Raw genomic sequence first — 18,370 nt, forward strand, 5'->3', positions numbered from 1 at the left:
ACAAATGGTTAAAGACCGGCCTTGATAACTTTTTAACATGAGAATATTTGATTGTAAACTAACTATCATCAAGCTGCATACATCCAGCCCCAGTGGCCTAATGGATAAGGCACTGGCCTCCTAAGCCAGGGATTGTGGGTTCAAGTCCCATCTGGGGTGTATGCTTTCCTTCACTATACCAGGTATCCATCAATGAGTTTTAGTTCAAGATAAAATGTGATTGATTGGCTTCTCTAATGATTCTCTTCCTTGTGAAGTCAATCTTGCAAAATCTGGTACCATGCTTATCATGGAAACAATCCATCTGTAGCCATTCAATGCCTTCTGGCTGCTGTTGGAATGAGACAACAAAGGAAAGCCTCGCTCTTGACAAAAGCAAGCAAGCACACGATTAAGATTGTTTTCCGCATCTAAAGGTATACAGCAAAAGACCATCCTTGATTACTCAATAACAATAGAAATTTTGCTTTTTAAAAAAACATATCATCATGTTTCCCCACAGGTGGCTAGCCCCAGTGGACTCCTAAGCCAGGAATAGTGGGTTCCAGTCCCATCTGGGGTGCTTGCTTTTCTTCCCTCTTTAAGGTAACCAAGGGTGTGTTTTAGTTCTGTTAAATGTGTTCCACTGTCTTCTCTAATAATTCATGTCCAAGTTGCTTGTAAAGTCGATCTCGCAAAAGCCAGATCTGATACTGATCATAGAAAGCACGCTTTTTTAAAAAAAACATATCATCACGTTTCCCCACCGGTGGCTATCCCCAGTGGACTCCTAAGCCAGGGATAGTGGGTTCCAGTCCCATCTGGGGTGCTTGCTTTTCTTCACTCTTTAAGGTAACCAAGGGTGTGTTTTAGTTTTGTTAAATGTGTTCCACTGTCTTCTCTAATAATTCATGTCCAAGTTGCTTGTAAAGTCGATCTCGCAAAAACCAGATCTGATACTGATCATAGAAAGCACGCTTTTTAAAATAACATATCATCACGTTTCCCCACAGGTGGCTAGCCCCAGTGGACTCCTAAGCCAGGGATAGTAGGTTCCAGTCCCATCTGGGGTGCTTGCTTTTCTTCCCTCTTTAAGGTAACAAAGGGTGTGTTTTAGTTTCATTAAATGTGTTCCACTGTCTTCTCTAATAATTCATGTCCAAGTTGCTTGTAAAGTCGATCTCGCAAAAGCCAGATCTGATACTGATCATAGAAAGCACCCTTGTAAAGCAGGCTTGTGAAGCACATGCAAAGCTCCAGTGGCACAATCGGTCAGCGCGCGGTACTTATAAAGCAGTAACTGTTGAGCAATGCCGAGGTTGTGAGTTCGAGCCTCACCTGGAGCATTCTTTTCTAACCTTTATTGTTATATAAAAACTGCAGTAGGGCAGCAAAGTCTTTTACCCGTTTTCCATGTATTGCAAGCAAATTATCAAAACGACACAACAAAAGAAGTTCTCGCTCTCGTCCTAAGAAAGCAGGCACGTTATTAAGATTGTTTTCCCGATTGGAAAACAAACGCTAAAAGACCAGCCTTGATAACTTTTTAACATGAGAATATTTGATTGTAAACTAACTATCATCATACTGCAAACATCCAGCCCCAGTGGCCTAATGGATAAGGCACTGGCCTCCTAAGCCAGGGATTGTGGGTTCGAGTCCCATCTGGGGTGTATGCTTTCTTTCTCTATACCAGGTATCCATCAATGAGTTTTAGTTCAAGATAAAATGTGATTGATTGGCTTCTCTAATGATTCTCTTCCTTGTGAATTCAATCTTGCAAAATCTGGTACCATGCTTATCATGGAAACAATCCATCTGTAGCCATTCAATGCCTTCTGGCTGCTGTTGGAATGAGACAACAAAGGAAAGCCTCGCTCTTGACGAAAGCAAGCAAGCACACGATTAAGATTGTTTTCCGCATCTAAAGGTAAACAGCAAAAGACCATCCTTGATTACTCAATCACAATAGAAATTTTGCTTTTTAAAAAAACATATCATCATGTTTCCCCACAGGTGGCTAGCCCCAGTGGACTCCTAAGCCAGGGAAAGTGGGTTCCAGTCCCATCTGGGGTGCTTGCTTTTCTTCCCTCTTTAAGGTAACCAAGGGTGTGTTTTAGTTCTGTTAAATGTGTTCCACTGTCTTCTCTGATAATTCATGTCCAAGTTGCTTGTAAAGTCGATCTCGCAAAAGCCAGATCTGATACTGATCACAGAAAGCACGCTTTTTAAAAAAAACATATCATCACGTTTCCCCACAGGTGGCTAGCCCCAGTGGACTCCTAAGCCAGAGATAGTGGGTTCCAGTCCCATCTGGGATGCTTGCTTTTCTTCCCTCTTTAAGGTAACCAAGGGTGTGTTTTAGTTTCGTTAAATGTGTTCCACTGTCTTCTCTAATAATTCATGTCCAAGTTGCTTGTAAAGTCGATCTCGCAAAAACCAGATCTGATACTGATCATAGAAAGCACGCTTTTTAAAATAACATATCATCACGTTTCCCCACAGGTGGCTAGCCCCAGTGGACTCCTAAGCCAGGGATAGTGGGTTCCAGTCCCATCTGGGGTGCTTGCTTTTCTTCCCTCTTTAAGGTAACAAAGGGTGTGTTTTAGTTTCATTAAATGTGTTCCACTGTCTTCTCTAATAATTCATGTCCAAGTTGCTTGTAAAGTCGATCTCGCAAAAGCCAGATCTGATACTGATCATAGAAAGCACCCTTGTAAAGCAGGCTTGTGAAGCACATGCAAAGCTCTAGTGGCGCAATCGGTCAGCGCGTGGTACTTATATAGCAGTAACTGTTGAGCAATGCCGAGGTTGTGAGTTCGAGCCTCACCTAGAGCATTCTTTTCTAACCTTTATTGTTATATAAAAACTGCAGTAGGGCAGCAAAGTCTTTTACCCGTTTTCCATGTATTGTAAGCAAATTATCAAAACGACACAACAAAAGAAGTTCTCGCTCTCGTCCTAAGAAAGCAGGCACGTTATTAAGATTGTTTTCCCGATTGGAAAACAAATGGTAAAAGACCGGCCTTGATAACTTTTTAACATGAGAATATTTGATTGTAAACTAACTATCATCAAGCTGCATACATCCAGCCCCAGTGGCCTAATGGATAAGGCACTGGCCTCCTAAGCCAGGGATTGTGGGTTCAAGTCCCATCTGGGGTGTATGCTTTCCTTCACTATACCAGGTATCCATCAATGAGTTTTAGTTCAAGATAAAATGTGATTGATTGGCTTCTCTAATGATTCTCTTCCTTGTGAAGTCAATCTTGCAAAATCTGGTACCATGCTTATCATGGAAACAATCCATCTCTAGCCATTCAATGCCTTCTGGCTGCTGTTGGAATGAGACAACAAAGGAAAGCCTCGCTCTTGACAAAAGCAAGCAAGCACACGATTAAGATTGTTTTCCGCATCTAAAGGTATACAGCAAAAGACCATCCTTGATTACTCAATCACAATAGAAATTTTGCTTTTTAAAAAAACATATCATCATGTTTCCCCACAGGTGGCTAGCCCCAGTGGACTCCTAAGCCAGGAATAGTGGGTTCCAGTCCCATCTGGGGTGCTTGCTTTTCTTCCCTCTTTAAGGTAACCAAGGGTGTGTTTTAGTTCTGTTAAATGTGTTCCACTGTCTTCTCTAATAATTCATGTCCAAGTTGCTTGTAAAGTCGATCTTGCAAAAGCCAGATCTGATACTGATCATAGAAAGCACGCTTTTTTAAAAAAAAACATATCATCACGTTTCCCCACCGGTGGCTATCCCCAGTGGACTCCTAAGCCAGGGATAGTGGGTTCCAGTCCCATCTGGGGTGCTTGCTTTTCTTCACTCTTTAAGGTAACCAAGGGTGTGTTTTAGTTTTGTTAAATGTGTTCCACTGTCTTCTCTAATAATTCATGTCCAAGTTGCTTGTAAAGTCGATCTCGCAAAAACCAGATCTGATACTGATCATAGAAAGCACGCTTTTTAAAATAACATATCATCACGTTTCCCCACAGGTGGCTAGCCCCAGTGGACTCCTAAGCCAGGGATAGTAGGTTCCAGTCCCATCTGGGGTGCTTGCTTTTCTTCCCTCTTTAAGGTAACAAAGGGTGTGTTTTAGTTTCATTAAATGTGTTCCACTGTCTTCTCTAATAATTCATGTCCAAGTTGCTTGTAAAGTCGATCTCGCAAAAGCCAGATCTGATACTGATCATAGAAAGCACCCTTGTAAAGCAGGCTTGTGAAGCACATACAAAGCTCCAGTGGCACAATCGGTCAGCGCGCGGTACTTATAAAGCAGTAACTGTTGAGCAATGCCGAGGTTGTGAGTTCGAGCCTCACCTGGAGCATTCTTTTCTAACCTTTATTGTTATATAAAAACTGCAGTAGGGCAGCAAAGTCTTTTACCCGTTTTCCATGTATTGCAAGCAAATTATCAAAACGACACAACAAAAGAAGTTCTCGCTCTCGTCCTAAGAAAGCAGGCACGTTATTAAGATTGTTTTCCCGATTGGAAAACAAACGCTAAAAGACCAGCCTTGATAACTTTTTAACATGAGAATATTTGATTGTAAACTAACTATCATCATACTGCAAACATCCAGCCCCAGTGGCCTAATGGATAAGGCACTGGCCTCCTAAGCCAGGGATTGTGGGTTCGAGTCCCATCTGGGGTGTATGCTTTCTTTCTCTATACCAGGTATCCATCAATGAGTTTTAGTTCAAGATAAAATGTGATTGATTGGCTTCTCTAATGATTCTCTTCCTTGTGAATTCAATCTTGCAAAATCTGGTACCATGCTTATCATGGAAACAATCCATCTGTAGCCATTCAATGCCTTCTGGCTGCTGTTGGAATGAGACAACAAAGGAAAGCCTCGCTCTTGACGAAAGCAAGCAAGCACACGATTAAGATTGTTTTCCGCATCTAAAGGTAAACAGCAAAAGACCATCCTTGATTACTCAATCACAATAGAAATTTTGCTTTTTAAAAAAACATATCATCATGTTTCCCCACAGGTGGCTAGCCCCAGTGGACTCCTAAGCCAGGGAAAGTGGGTTCCAGTCCCATCTGGGGTGCTTGCTTTTCTTCCCTCTTTAAGGTAACCAAGGGTGTGTTTTAGTTCTGTTAAATGTGTTCCACTGTCTTCTCTGATAATTCATGTCCAAGTTGCTTGTAAAGTCGATCTCGCAAAAGCCAGATCTGATACTGATCACAGAAAGCACGCTTTTTAAAAAAAACATATCATCACGTTTCCCCACAGGTGGCTAGCCCCAGTGGACTCCTAAGCCAGAGATAGTGGGTTCCAGTCCCATCTGGGATGCTTGCTTTTCTTCCCTCTTTAAGGTAACCAAGGGTGTGTTTTAGTTTCGTTAAATGTGTTCCACTGTCTTCTCTAATAATTCATGTCCAAGTTGCTTGTAAAGTCGATCTCGCAAAAACCAGATCTGATACTGATCATAGAAAGCACGCTTTTTAAAATAACATATCATCACGTTTCCCCACAGGTGGCTAGCCCCAGTGGACTCCTAAGCCAGGGATAGTGGGTTCCAGTCCCATCTGGGGTGCTTGCTTTTCTTCCCTCTTTAAGGTAACAAAGGGTGTGTTTTAGTTTCATTAAATGTGTTCCACTGTCTTCTCTAATAATTCATGTCCAAGTTGCTTGTAAAGTCGATCTCGCAAAAGCCAGATCTGATACTGATCATAGAAAGCACCCTTGTAAAGCAGGCTTGTGAAGCACATGCAAAGCTCTAGTGGCGCAATCGGTCAGCGCGTGGTACTTATATAGCAGTAACTGTTGAGCAATGCCGAGGTTGTGAGTTCGAGCCTCACCTGGAGCATTCTTTTCTAACCTTTATTGTTATATAAAAACTGCAGTAGGGCAGCAAAGTCTTTTACCCGTTTTCCATGTATTGTAAGCAAATTATCAAAACGACACAACAAAAGAAGTTCTCGCTCTCGTCCTAAGAAAGCAGGCACGTTATTAAGATTGTTTTCCCGATTGGAAAACAAATGGTAAAAGACCGGCCTTGATAACTTTTTAACATGAGAATATTTGATTGTAAACTAACTATCATCAAGCTGCATACATCCAGCCCCAGTGGCCTAATGGATAAGGCACTGGCCTCCTAAGCCAGGGATTGTGGCTTCAAGTTCCATCTGGGGTGTATGCTTTCCTTCACTATACCAGGTATCCATCAAGGAGTTTTAGTTCAAGATAAAATGTGATTGATTGGCTTCTCTAATGATTCTCTTCCTTGTGAAGTCAATCTTGCAAAATCTGGTACCATGCTTATCATGGAAACAATCCATCTGTAGCCATTCAATGCCTTCTGGCTGCTGTTGGAATGAGACAACAAAGGAAAGCCTCGCTCTTGACAAAAGCAAGCAAGCACACGATTAAGATTGTTTTCCGCATCTAAAGGTATACAGCAAAAGACCATCCTTGATTACTCAATCACAATAGAAATTTTGCTTTTTAAAAAAACATATCATCATGTTTCCCCACAGGTGGCTAGCCCCAGTGGACTCCTAAGCCAGGAATAGTGGGTTCCAGTCCCATCTGGGGTGCTTGCTTTTCTTCCCTCTTTAAGGTAACCAAGGGTGTGTTTTAGTTCTGTTAAATGTGTTCCACTGTCTTCTCTAATAATTCATGTCCAAGTTGCTTGTAAAGTCGATCTCGCAAAAGCCAGATCTGATACTGATCATAGAAAGCACGCTTTTTAAAAAAAAACATATCATCACGTTTCCCCACCGGTGGCTATCCCCAGTGGACTCCTAAGCCAGGGATAGTGGGTTCCAGTCCCATCTGGGGTGCTTGCTTTTCTTCACTCTTTAAGGTAACCAAGGGTGTGTTTTAGTTTTGTTAAATGTGTTCCACTGTCTTCTCTAATAATTCATGTCCAAGTTGCTTGTAAAGTCGATCTCGCAAAAAACAGATCTGATACTGATCATAGAAAGCACGCTTTTTAAAATAACATATCATCACGTTTCCCCACAGGTGGCTAGCCCCAGTGGACTCCTAAGCCAGGGATAGTGGGTTCCAGTCCCATCTGGGGTGCTTGCTTTTCTTCCCTCTTTAAGGTAACAAAGGGTGTGTTTTAGTTTCATTAAATGTGTTCCACTGTCTTCTCTAATAATTCATGTCCAAGTTGCTTGTAAAGTCGATCTTGCAAAAGCCAGATCTGATACTGATCATAGAAAGCACCCTTGTAAAGCAGGCTTGTGAAGCACATGCAAAGCTCCAGTGGCGCAATCGGTCAGCGCGCGGTACTTATAAAGCAGTAACTGTTGAGCAATGCCGAGGTTGTGAGTTCGAGCCTCACCTGGAGCATTCTTTTCTAACCTTTATTGTTATATAAAAACTGCAGTAGGGCAGCAAAGTCTTTTACCCGTTTTCCATGTATTGCAAGCAAATTATCAAAACGACACAACAAAAGAAGCGTTAATTTTTAACGTAAATTTGTTTTCCCTTAGTCCTAACAGCAGCACAAGTGGGGTGTTCTGCCCCTGTGAAGCTGGCAGGACGGTGGAATTTTTAATTCCGCCCAAGCAATTTAAATTAATTAGCCCCCCCATAAAAGGCCTCCTCCCCTAGGCCATCTCGCTTAATAACAAGTAACAAAAAAGTTTAGGGCGGGAAATTTGTGTGCTGCTGTTAGGACTAAGGGAAAACAAATTTACGTTAAAAATTAACGCTTCCCTTACGTCCTAACCAGCAGCACAAGTGGGGACTTAGCGAGTAACAACACAAATAGGGAGGGACTACGGCAGAGTGGCACTTAGGATTGACTGCCCAAAGGCCAACTCTTCCGATCGTTTGGCATTAACCCTGTAATGACTCAAAAAAGTATTGTGGGTGCTCCAAGAAGCAGCAGCACAAATCTGTTCCAGAGGAACAGACCTTTTCTCAGCAAAGGAAGTAGAGACTGCCCTAGTGGAATGGGCAGTGACAAAGGCAGGAGGAGTTAGCTCCTGGACTATGAAGGTCTCTCGGATTGCCTCCTTAATCCACCTACTCAGGGTAGGTTTAGAGGCTTTCAAGCCCTTGTTCTTTCCAGAAAAAGAGACAAGGAGGTGTTCCGACTTCCTGAATTCTCCAGTTCTTGAGATATAGACTCTGAGAGCTCTAGAGATGTCCAGAGTGTGGTCAACCGCTTCTTCAGGAGAGGATGGATTAGGCAGTAGAACTGGAAGAGAAATGACCTGGTTGGTATTGGAGAAAGTCGGAACCTTAGGAAGGAAGGTAGGTAAAAACCTCAACAGGACTCTGTCCTGTAGAAAAACAGTGTAAGGCTCGAAAGCCGAAAGGGCCTGAAGCTCACCCACTCTCTTGGCTGAGGTTATGGCCAATAAAAAAGTGACTTTAAGGGATAAATACCTAAAGTCTACTTCTTCCAGAGGTTCAAAGGGGGGAGCGCATAACCCCCTGAGAACAGTGGTTAAATCCCAACTGGGAATAGGTCTGAGAACTGTAGGTTTAAGTCTTTCAGCCCCTTTGAGGAATCTTCTAACCAGGGATTCTTGTGATAGAGACCTGCCTAGGAAGGCAGAGAGTGCTGCGACCTGAACCTTTAAGGTGGATGGGCTAAGACCCTTGTCAAGGCCATCCTGGAGAAAACGCAGTATTGCAGAAAGAGGAGGATCTGAGGTAACTACCTCTTTCGTTGCACACCATTGAAGGAAAATCTTCTTTATCCTGGAGTAAACCTTGTTTGTAGACTCTGCTCTCGAGTGTGCAATAGTTCTCAAGACCTCCGCAGGAAGCCCACTCCTTAGTAGGGTCCTGTCAATCTCCAGGCTGTCAGATTGAGTCTCCTCAGATCTAGGCAGGAGCCTGTGTTGTGAGACACAAGGTTCTGCACGTGGGGAAGCCTCCAATAACACCCCTGACTCATCCTCATGAGTTGGGTGAACCAGGACCTCTTCGGCCAGAATGGGATGATGGCAATCACTGAGGTCTGGTCTTGCCTGACTTTCATCAATACCCTGGGTATCATGGAAAGTGGAGGGAATATGTAGGCCAGCCTGAACCTCCATGCGATGGACAGAGCGTCTATCGCCACCGGATTGTCCTCCTTGTAAAGGGAACAAAACTTGCTCACTTTGGCATTCAGCCGGGTTGCCATGAGGTCTATTTCTGGTGTACCCCACTTCAGGGTTATCCTCCTGAAGATCTTCTCGTTGAGAGACCATTCTCCCTGGACTGCAAGCCCGCGACTTAGACGATCTGCCACTACGTTGAGATCCCCCTTGATGTGGACTGCAACAAGGTGGGATAGGTTGAGCTCTGCCCATGATAGAATAAGTCCGGTCTCCCTGAGGAGCACTTGGGACTTTGTGCCACCCTGTCTGTTGATATAAGCCACTACAGTGGTGTTGTCTGACCGGAGTCTTATTGCTTTCCCTAAGATATGGGGAGCAAAGTGGAGGAGCGCAAGACGAACTGCTCTCAGTTCTCTCATGTTGGATGAGAGTAACCTTTCCTGAGGGGTCCAGGTACCCTGAACCGGATGGTCGTCCAGATGGGCTCCCCACCCTAGAAGGGAGGCGTCTGTGGTCAGAGTGATCCACAGAGGTTGAATCAAGGACTTCCCATCTGTCAGGTTCGTCCACCACCTGAGAGAGGCACGGACTTCGGACGACAGGGTGCACTTTTTGTCCAACCCACTGGGGTTGCGATTCCAGGCAGTCAAGACCTGATCTTGGAGAGGTCGGAGGTGCCACAGGGCCCAGGGGACTGCTTCTGCAGACGCTGACATGTGGCCCAACATCTTCATTAGAGTTCTGATGGGCACTCTGCGTGGTACCGACAAAAACTCTGCGGCTTTTATGACGCGCTCTCTCCTTTCTGGGGTGAGAGACAGCGTCATCCGAGAGGAGTCTAGGACAAACCCCAGAAACCTTCTTGAGGTAGATGGGATGATCTCGGATTTTTCCCAATTTATGAGCCACCCTAGGTGTTGAAGAAAATCCAGGGTCAGTTGAAGATGAGCTTGAAGAATGTCTAGAGTCGCGGCTTTTAAAAGCCAGTCGTCTAGATAAGGAACAATCTCTAGGCCTTTTAGTCTTAGAGCAGAGACAACTGGAGCCACCACCTTTGTGAAGGTGTGGGGAGCGGAGGTAATGCCGAACGGTAGAACAGCAAATTGGAAATGCCTTACCATACCTTTTATGGTGACGGCGATTCTTAAGAACTTCCTGTGGGCAGGAAATATAGGGACATGAAGGTATGCATCCTTCAAGTCTATAGTGACCATGAGATCTTGTGGGTTCAGGATACTGACCACCGAGCGAATGGTTTCCATTCTGAACCGCCTTTTCCTTATAAATCGGTTTAGGTAGCGCAGGTCTATTATCATGCGCCAGTCGCCATTTGGTTTGGGAACCAAAAATATCGGGGAGTAGACGCCAGATCCTCTTTGATCTGGGGGAACTTCTTCCAAAGCTTGCTTTCCCAAGTATTGGAGAACTGAGGTTTCTATGACAGCCTGTTTTGGCTGAGGAAGTAACTTTGTTAAGACAAACTTCCTTGGGGGAGGGGAGGTAAATTCTATCCTGTACCCCGACTGAATAACCTTCAGAACCCAGGGATCCTGGATTTCTTGCATCCAGGTTGTAAGGAATAAACTTAAACGTCCTCCTACTGGAGGAGGATGGGCAGATAGATTCTCTGCAACAAACACTTGAGGGGAAGGGAGAGGGAAAACGTTGGTGGATGTCAGTGGAGAGTCATAGCTCGGCCTTCCGGTCTTTACCGCGGCCGCGACCTCCACCACGTTTTTGAAAGGACTGACGTCTCTGGGATCTAGGAGGGCCCTGGGACTTCCCCCCTCTTGCTCTACCTTTACCCCGAAAGGCCTGAACAGGAAGGCACCTGCCTTTTTTGTCAGCATAACCTTCCATTATGCGATCCAGCTCAGAACCAAATAGCCAAGTAGGCTCGAAAGGCATCCCACACAAGTTAAACTTGGAGGTGTTGTCCGCTACCCAAGGGCGTAACCACAAGGGACGTCTGCTAGCAGAAGCGAGTGCCATGGACTTGGCAGCTAGCTTAAGGTGTTGCTGGGAGGCCTCGCAGAGGAAGTCTATACCAAGGAGGAGTGTCTTGAAGCTGTCCAAGATGTCTTCCCTAGGGACATTGTTGTCAATCTCAGTCTGTATGCGCTCCACACGCTCCTTCACGAAGTCAGACACTTCTCCCGAGGCAATAGCCACAGAGGCAGACGCTGATGCTGCTGAATATGTGCGTCTGAGAAGGGAATCCACCTTCCTATCAAGCGGGTCCTGGAGGTTGCTTCCATCATCCGCGGGAACCAAGACTCTCTTGGACAGTTTATTTACTGCCATATCAACCTTAGGAGGTGGCATCCAGGAATCAGATTCCGCGTCCGAGAGAGGGTACATCAATTTGAAGGTACGAGTGACAAGCGCAGGTTTATCTGGGTGCTTCCACTCAGCCTTCATCATCTTTTTGCGTGCATCATTCACCTTGAAAACCCAAGGTTCTCTAGAGGTGGATGCAGAGGCTTCCCCTTGGTCAACATCCTGGTCCCTTGACCGGATGGACCTAAGTAATCTCTGCGTCTTTTCCGCAGGGAAAAGAGGCGGACACATCTTCACCTCAACAGGCTGTTCAGACTGTACAGATGACCTCTGGTCCAATACATCGATCGATTCTTCCGCCACAGAAGGAGGAGTGGATTCAGTTCTAGCTCTTTTGGGAACAAGAGCACTCTTAATTTCAGATATGGAATTTCCCATAAACTCCTTCATCCAGATGAACATGTCCTGGACAGTAGGTTCAGCTGGATTAGGGGGTGGACGGCAACCGGGACACCTGTTATATTCGTAAGCGTCCGGAAGCGGAGTGCCGCAATTGGCGCAAGCTAGATGGCGTTTTTTGGCGCTAGCCTTACGACCACCAGAGTGTGGGTCACTAGAGGAAGGAGTAGACATGACTCTGGAAAGAAAGAAAATAAGTTAGGGATAATAAACAAAATTATTATCGCCCTAACGCCAAATAGAGAGGGAGAGATACCTATAATGCAGATAGGAGCTCTAACCACTAATGCTAGGCTTGTAAATAGGACTAGCTATGATGGCAGCAGAGACTGAATGAAGGTCTCAGCTGTCTTTATATGGGAAAGGGCCCGGAAGCCCCGCCCCCTTCAGAGAAGATCAGCCTGCAATAGGCTGAAACACCCGGAAGGGAATTTTTAATAAAAATTATCCACTGAGCCCTTCCCTAACTAGGAAAGGGCTCACGCCTGACTTTCCACCTAAGTATAAAACTTAAAAGGCAGCGCAAAGCGCTGAAGAAAGTGAGGCCGGGACCGGAAGTCGTCAGATGACGTACTTCCGGTCCACGGCTCGCACAGAGTAATGGAGGCGAGCGTGAGCCGGGACACGTGGGACGCCAGGCGGGTAAGAAAAAAACCCGCAGCGGCATCCCTAATGCTATGAGGGATCACCGGATCCTTGTAGCAATAAAATAGTCAAAACAAATAGTTTTAAGATAAACCAGGCCGGAGGCCCAGATAATATAAAGAGAAAAAAACAGGGGGCAGTTGAAAAAGGTACTGCGCCCCAAAAATATCTCCCCAATACAGGGGAGACATCCAGGCAGGCTCCAAAGGAGCCTGCACCGTCCTGCTGTCCTTACACAGGACAGAAAAAAAGCGAGATGGCCTAGGGGAGGAGGCCTTTTATGGGGGGGCTAATTAATTTAAATTGCTTGGGCGGAATTAAAAATTCCACCGTCCTGCCAGCTTCACAGGGGCAGAACACCCCACTTGTGCTGCTGGTTAGGACGTAAGGGAAGTTCTCGCTCTCGTCCTAAGAAAGCAGGCACGTTATTAAGATTGTTTTCCCGATTGGAAAACAAACGCTAAAAGACCAGCCTTGATAACTTTTTAACATGAGAATATTTGATTGTAAACTAACTATCATCATACTGCAAACATCCAGCCCCAGTGGCCTAATGGATAAGGCACTGGCCTCCTAAGCCAGGGATTGTGGTTTTGAGTCCCGTCTGGGGTGTATGCTTTCCTTCTCTATACCAGGTATCCATCAATGAGTTTTAGTTCAAGATAAAATGTGATTGATTGGCTTCTCTAATGATTCTCTTCCTTGTGAATTCAATCTTGCAAAATCTGGTACCATGCTTATCATGGAAACAATCCATCTGTAGCCATTCAATGCCTTCTGGCTGCTGTTGGAATGAGACAACAAAGGAAAGCCTCGCTCTTGACGAAAGCAAGCAAGCACACGATTAAGATTGTTTTCCGCATCTAAAGGTAAACAGCAAAAGACCATCCTTGATTACTCAATCACAATAGAAATTTTGCTTTTTAAAAAAACATATCATCATGTTTCCCCACAGGTGGCTAGCCCCAGTGGACTCCTAAGCCAGGGATAGTGGGTTCCAGTCCCATCTGGGGTGCTTGCTTTTCTTCCCTCTTTAAGGTAACCAAGGGTGTGTTTTAGTTCTGTTAAATGTGTTCCACTGTCTTCTCTGATAATTCATGTCCAAGTTGCTTGTAAAGTCGATCTCGCAAAAGCCAGATCTGATACTGATCACAGAAAGCACGCTTTTTAAAAAAAACATATCATCACGTTTCCCCACAGGTGGCTAGCCCCAGTGGACTCCTAAGCCAGAGATAGTGGGTTCCAGTCCCATCTGGGATGCTTGCTTTTCTTCCCTCTTTAAGGTAACCAAGGGTGTGTTTTAGTTTCGTTAAATGTGTTCCACTGTCTTCTCTAATAATTCATGTCCAAGTTGCTTGTAAAGTCGATCTCGCAAAAACCAGATCTGATACTGATCATAGAAAGCACGCTTTTTAAAATAACATATCATCACGTTTCCCCACAGGTGGCTAGCCCCAGTGGACGCCTAAGCCAGGGATAGTGGGTTCCAGTCCCATCTGGGGTGCTTGCTTTTCTTCCCTCTTTAAGGTAACAAAGGGTGTGTTTTAGTTTCATTAAATGTGTTCCACTGTCTTCTCTAATAATTCATGTCCAAGTTGCTTGTAAAGTCGATCTCGCAAAAGCCAGATCTGATACTGATCATAGAAAGCACCCTTGTAAAGCAGGCTTGTGAAGCACATGCAAAGCTCTAGTGGCGCAATCGGTCAGCGCGTGGTACTTATGTAGCAGTAACTGTTGAGCAATGCCGAGGTTGTGAGTTCGAGCCTCACCTGGAGCATTCTTTTCTAACCTTTATTGTTATATAAAAACTGCAGTAGGGCAGCAAAGTCTTTTACCCGTTTTCCATGTATTGTAAGCAAATTATCAAAACGACACAACAAAAGAAGTTCTCGCTCTCGTCCTAAGAAAGCAGGCACGTTATTAAGATTGTTTTCCCGATTGGAAAACAAATGGTAAAAGACCGGCCTTGATAACTTTTTAACATGAGAATATTTGATTGTAAACTAACTATCATCAAGCTGCATACATCCAGCCCCAGTGGCCTAATGGATAAGGCACTGGCCTCCTAAGCCAGGGATTGTGGCTTCAAGTTCCATCTGGGGTGTATGCTTTCCTTCACTATACCAGGTATCCATCAATGAGTTTTAGTTCAAGATAAAATGTGATTGATTGGCTTCTCTAATGATTCTCTTCCTTGTGAAGTCAATCTTGCAAAATCTGGTACCATGCTTATCATGGAAACAATCCATCTGTAGCCATTCAATGCCTTCTGGCTGCTGTTGGAATGAGACAACAAAGGAAAGCCTCGCTCTTGACAAAAGCAAGCAAGCACACGATTAAGATTGTTTTCCGCATCTAAAGGTATACAGCAAAAGACCATCCTTGATTACTCAATCACAATAGAAATTTTGCTTTTTAAAAAAACATATCATCATGTTTCCCCACAGGTGGCTAGCCCCAGTGGACTCCTAAGCCAGGAATAGTGGGTTCCAGTCCCATCTGGGGTGCTTGCTTTTCTTCCCTCTTTAAGGTAACCAAGGGTGTGTTTTAGTTCTGTTAAATGTGTTCCACTGTCTTCTCTAATAATTCATGTCCAAGTTGCTTGTAAAGTCGATCTCGCAAAAGCCAGATCTGATACTGATCATAGAAAGCACGCTTTTTAAAAAAAAACATATCATCACGTTTCCCCACCGGTGGCTATCCCCAGTGGACTCCTAAGCCAGGGATAGTGGGTTCCAGTCCCATCTGGGGTGCTTGCTTTTCTTCACTCTTTAAGGTAACCAAGGGTGTGTTTTAGTTTTGTTAAATGTGTTCCACTGTCTTCTCTAATAATTCATGTCCAAGTTGCTTGTAAAGTCGATCTCGCAAAAAACAGATCTGATACTGATCATAGAAAGCACGCTTTTTAAAATAACATATCATCACGTTTCCCCACAGGTGGCTAGCCCCAGTGGACTCCTAAGCCAGGGATAGTGGGTTCCAGTCCCATCTGGGGTGCTTGCTTTTCTTCCCTCTTTAAGGTAACAAAGGGTGTGTTTTAGTTTCATTAAATGTGTTCCACTGTCTTCTCTAATAATTCATGTCCAAGTTGCTTGTAAAGTCGATCTTGCAAAAGCCAGATCTGATACTGATCATAGAAAGCACCCTTGTAAAGCAGGCTTGTGAAGCACATGCAAAGCTCCAGTGGCGCAATCGGTCAGCGCGCGGTACTTATAAAGCAGTAACTGTTGAGCAATGCCGAGGTTGTGAGTTCGAGCCTCACCTGGAGCATTCTTTTCTAACCTTTATTGTTATATAAAAACTGCAGTAGGGCAGCAAAGTCTTTTACCCGTTTTCCATGTATTGCAAGCAAATTATCAAAACGACACAACAAAAGAAGTTCTCGCTCTCGTCCTAAGAAAGCAGGCACGTTATTAAGATTGTTTTCCCGATTGGAAAACAAACGCTAAAAGACCAGCCTTGATAACTTTTTAACATGAGAATATTTGATTGTAAACTAACTATCATCATACTGCAAACATCCAGCCCCAGTGGCCTAATGGATAAGGCACTGGCCTCCTAAGCCAGGGATTGTGGTTTTGAGTCCCGTCTGGGGTGTATGCTTTCCTTCTCTATACCAGGTATCCATCAATGAGTTTTAGTTCAAGATAAAATGTGATTGATTGGCTTCTCTAATGATTCTCTTCCTTGTGAATTCAATCTTGCAAAATCTGGTACCATGCTTATCATGGAAACAATCCATCTGTAGCCATTCAATGCCTTCTGGCTGCTGTTGGAATGAGACAACAAAGGAAAGCCTCGCTCTTGACGAAAGCAAGCAAGCACACGATTAAGATTGTTTTCCGCATCTAAAGGTAAACAGCAAAAGACCATCCTTGATTACTCAATCACAATAGAAATTTTGCTTTTTAAAAAAACATATCATCATGTTTCCCCACAGGTGGCTAGCCCCAGTGGACTCCTAAGCCAGGGATAGTGGGTTCCAGTCCCATCTGGGGTGCTTGCTTTTCTTCCCTCTTTAAGGTAACCAAGGGTGTGTTTTAGTTCTGTTAAATGTGTTCCACTGTCTTCTCTGATAATTCATGTCCAAGTTGCTTGTAAAGTCGATCTCGCAAAAGCCAGATCTGATACTGATCACAGAAAGCACGCTTTTTAAAAAAAACATATCATCACGTTTCCCCACAGGTGGCTAGCCCCAGTGGACTCCTAAGCCAGAGATAGTGGGTTCCAGTCCCATCTGGGATGCTTGCTTTTCTTCCCTCTTTAAGGTAACCAAGGGTGTGTTTTAGTTTCGTTAAATGTGTTCCACTGTCTTCTCTAATAATTCATGTCCAAGTTGCTTGTAAAGTCGATCTCGCAAAAACCAGATCTGATACTGATCATAGAAAGCACGCTTTTTAAAATAACATATCATCACGTTTCCCCACAGGTGGCTAGCCCCAGTGGACTCCTAAGCCAGGGATAGTGGGTTCCAGTCCCATCTGGGGTGCTTGCTTTTCTTCCCTCTTTAAGGTAACAAAGGGTGTGTTTTAGTTTCATTAAATGTGTTCCACTGTCTTCTCTAATAATTCATGTCCAAGTTGCTTGTAAAGTCGATCTCGCAAAAGCCAGATCTGATACTGATCATAGAAAGCACCCTTGTAAAGCAGGCTTGTGAAGCACATGCAAAGCTCTAGTGGCGCAATCGGTCAGCGCGTGGTACTTATGTAGCAGTAACTGTTGAGCAATGCCGAGGTTGTGAGTTCGAGCCTCACCTGGAGCATTCTTTTCTAACCTTTATTGTTATATAAAAACTGCAGTAGGGCAGCAAAGTCTTTTACCCGTTTTCCATGTATTGTAAGCAAATTATCAAAACGACACAACAAAAGAAGTTCTCGCTCTCGTCCTAAGAAAGCAGGCACGTTATTAAGATTGTTTTCCCGATTGGAAAACAAATGGTAAAAGACCGGCCTTGATAACTTTTTAACATGAGAATATTTGATTGTAAACTAACTATCATCAAGCTGCATACATCCAGCCCCAGTGGCCTAATGGATAAGGCACTGGCCTCCTAAGCCAGGGATTGTGGCTTCAAGTTCCATCTGGGGTGTATGCTTTCCTTCACTATACCAGGTATCCATCAATGAGTTTTAGTTCAAGATAAAATGTGATTGATTGGCTTCTCTAATGATTCTCTTCCTTGTGAAGTCAATCTTGCAAAATCTGGTACCATGCTTATCATGGAAACAATCCATCTGTAGCCATTCAATGCCTTCTGGCTGCTGTTGGAATGAGACAACAAAGGAAAGCCTCGCTCTTGACAAAAGCAAGCAAGCACACGATTAAGATTGTTTTCCGCATCTAAAGGTATACAGCAAAAGACCATCCTTGATTACTCAATCACAATAGAAATTTTGCTTTTTAAAAAAACATATCATCATGTTTCCCCACAGGTGGCTAGCCCCAGTGGACTCCTAAGCCAGGAATAGTGGGTTCCAGTCCCATCTGGGGTGCTTGCTTTTCTTCCCTCTTTAAGGTAACCAAGGGTGTGTTTTAGTTCTGTTAAATGTGTTCCACTGTCTTCTCTAATAATTCATGTCCAAGTTGCTTGTAAAGTCGATCTCGCAAAAGCCAGATCTGATACTGATCATAGAAAGCACGCTTTTTAAAAAAAAACATATCATCACGTTTCCCCACCGGTGGCTATCCCCAGTGGACTCCTAAGCCAGGGATAGTGGGTTCCAGTCCCATCTGGGGTGCTTGCTTTTCTTCACTCTTTAAGGTAACCAAGGGTGTGTTTTAGTTTTGTTAAATGTGTTCCACTGTCTTCTCTAATAATTCATGTCCAAGTTGCTTGTAAAGTCGATCTCGCAAAAAACAGATCTGATACTGATCATAGAAAGCACGCTTTTTAAAATAACATATCATCACGTTTCCCCACAGGTGGCTAGCCCCAGTGGACTCCTAAGCCAGGGATAGTGGGTTCCAGTCCCATCTGG

The 18,370-nt window shown here is 44.2% G+C and overlaps 12 non-coding genes across 12 annotated transcripts; all 12 read left to right on the top strand.

Annotated features, from left to right (window-relative positions):
- The first annotated feature begins 86 nt into the window (after positions 1 to 86).
- TRNAR-CCU (transfer RNA arginine (anticodon CCU)) lies at positions 87 to 159 on the top strand. Its single transcript has one exon. It is a non-coding gene; the product is annotated as a tRNA-Arg (tRNA).
- A 1,073-nt stretch (positions 160 to 1,232) lies between these two features.
- On the top strand, positions 1,233 to 1,325 carry TRNAI-UAU (transfer RNA isoleucine (anticodon UAU)). Its single transcript is given in 2 exon segments — positions 1,233 to 1,270; positions 1,290 to 1,325. It is a non-coding gene; the product is annotated as a tRNA-Ile (tRNA).
- Positions 1,326 to 1,579: 254 nt separating this feature from the next.
- On the top strand, positions 1,580 to 1,652 carry TRNAR-CCU (transfer RNA arginine (anticodon CCU)). The gene has a single exon. It is a non-coding gene; the product is annotated as a tRNA-Arg (tRNA).
- Positions 1,653 to 2,724: 1,072 nt separating this feature from the next.
- Positions 2,725 to 2,817, top strand: TRNAI-UAU (transfer RNA isoleucine (anticodon UAU)). Its single transcript is given in 2 exon segments — positions 2,725 to 2,762; positions 2,782 to 2,817. It is a non-coding gene; the product is annotated as a tRNA-Ile (tRNA).
- A 254-nt stretch (positions 2,818 to 3,071) lies between these two features.
- Positions 3,072 to 3,144, top strand: TRNAR-CCU (transfer RNA arginine (anticodon CCU)). The gene has a single exon. It is a non-coding gene; the product is annotated as a tRNA-Arg (tRNA).
- Positions 3,145 to 4,218: 1,074 nt separating this feature from the next.
- On the top strand, positions 4,219 to 4,311 carry TRNAI-UAU (transfer RNA isoleucine (anticodon UAU)). Its single transcript is given in 2 exon segments — positions 4,219 to 4,256; positions 4,276 to 4,311. It is a non-coding gene; the product is annotated as a tRNA-Ile (tRNA).
- Positions 4,312 to 4,565: 254 nt separating this feature from the next.
- TRNAR-CCU (transfer RNA arginine (anticodon CCU)) lies at positions 4,566 to 4,638 on the top strand. The gene has a single exon. It is a non-coding gene; the product is annotated as a tRNA-Arg (tRNA).
- A 1,072-nt stretch (positions 4,639 to 5,710) lies between these two features.
- Positions 5,711 to 5,803, top strand: TRNAI-UAU (transfer RNA isoleucine (anticodon UAU)). The gene is given in 2 exon segments: positions 5,711 to 5,748; positions 5,768 to 5,803. It is a non-coding gene; the product is annotated as a tRNA-Ile (tRNA).
- Positions 5,804 to 7,203: 1,400 nt separating this feature from the next.
- TRNAI-UAU (transfer RNA isoleucine (anticodon UAU)) lies at positions 7,204 to 7,296 on the top strand. Its single transcript is given in 2 exon segments — positions 7,204 to 7,241; positions 7,261 to 7,296. It is a non-coding gene; the product is annotated as a tRNA-Ile (tRNA).
- Positions 7,297 to 14,076: 6,780 nt separating this feature from the next.
- Positions 14,077 to 14,169, top strand: TRNAI-UAU (transfer RNA isoleucine (anticodon UAU)). The gene is given in 2 exon segments: positions 14,077 to 14,114; positions 14,134 to 14,169. It is a non-coding gene; the product is annotated as a tRNA-Ile (tRNA).
- A 1,400-nt stretch (positions 14,170 to 15,569) lies between these two features.
- Positions 15,570 to 15,662, top strand: TRNAI-UAU (transfer RNA isoleucine (anticodon UAU)). The gene is given in 2 exon segments: positions 15,570 to 15,607; positions 15,627 to 15,662. It is a non-coding gene; the product is annotated as a tRNA-Ile (tRNA).
- Positions 15,663 to 17,061: 1,399 nt separating this feature from the next.
- Positions 17,062 to 17,154, top strand: TRNAI-UAU (transfer RNA isoleucine (anticodon UAU)). Its single transcript is given in 2 exon segments — positions 17,062 to 17,099; positions 17,119 to 17,154. It is a non-coding gene; the product is annotated as a tRNA-Ile (tRNA).
- The last annotated feature ends 1,216 nt before the right edge of the window (positions 17,155 to 18,370 follow it).

This window comes from Hyla sarda, chromosome 4 (genome assembly GCF_029499605.1).
Source record: "Hyla sarda isolate aHylSar1 chromosome 4, aHylSar1.hap1, whole genome shotgun sequence".
In the NCBI taxonomy this organism is placed as follows: Eukaryota; Metazoa; Chordata; class Amphibia; order Anura; family Hylidae; genus Hyla; species Hyla sarda.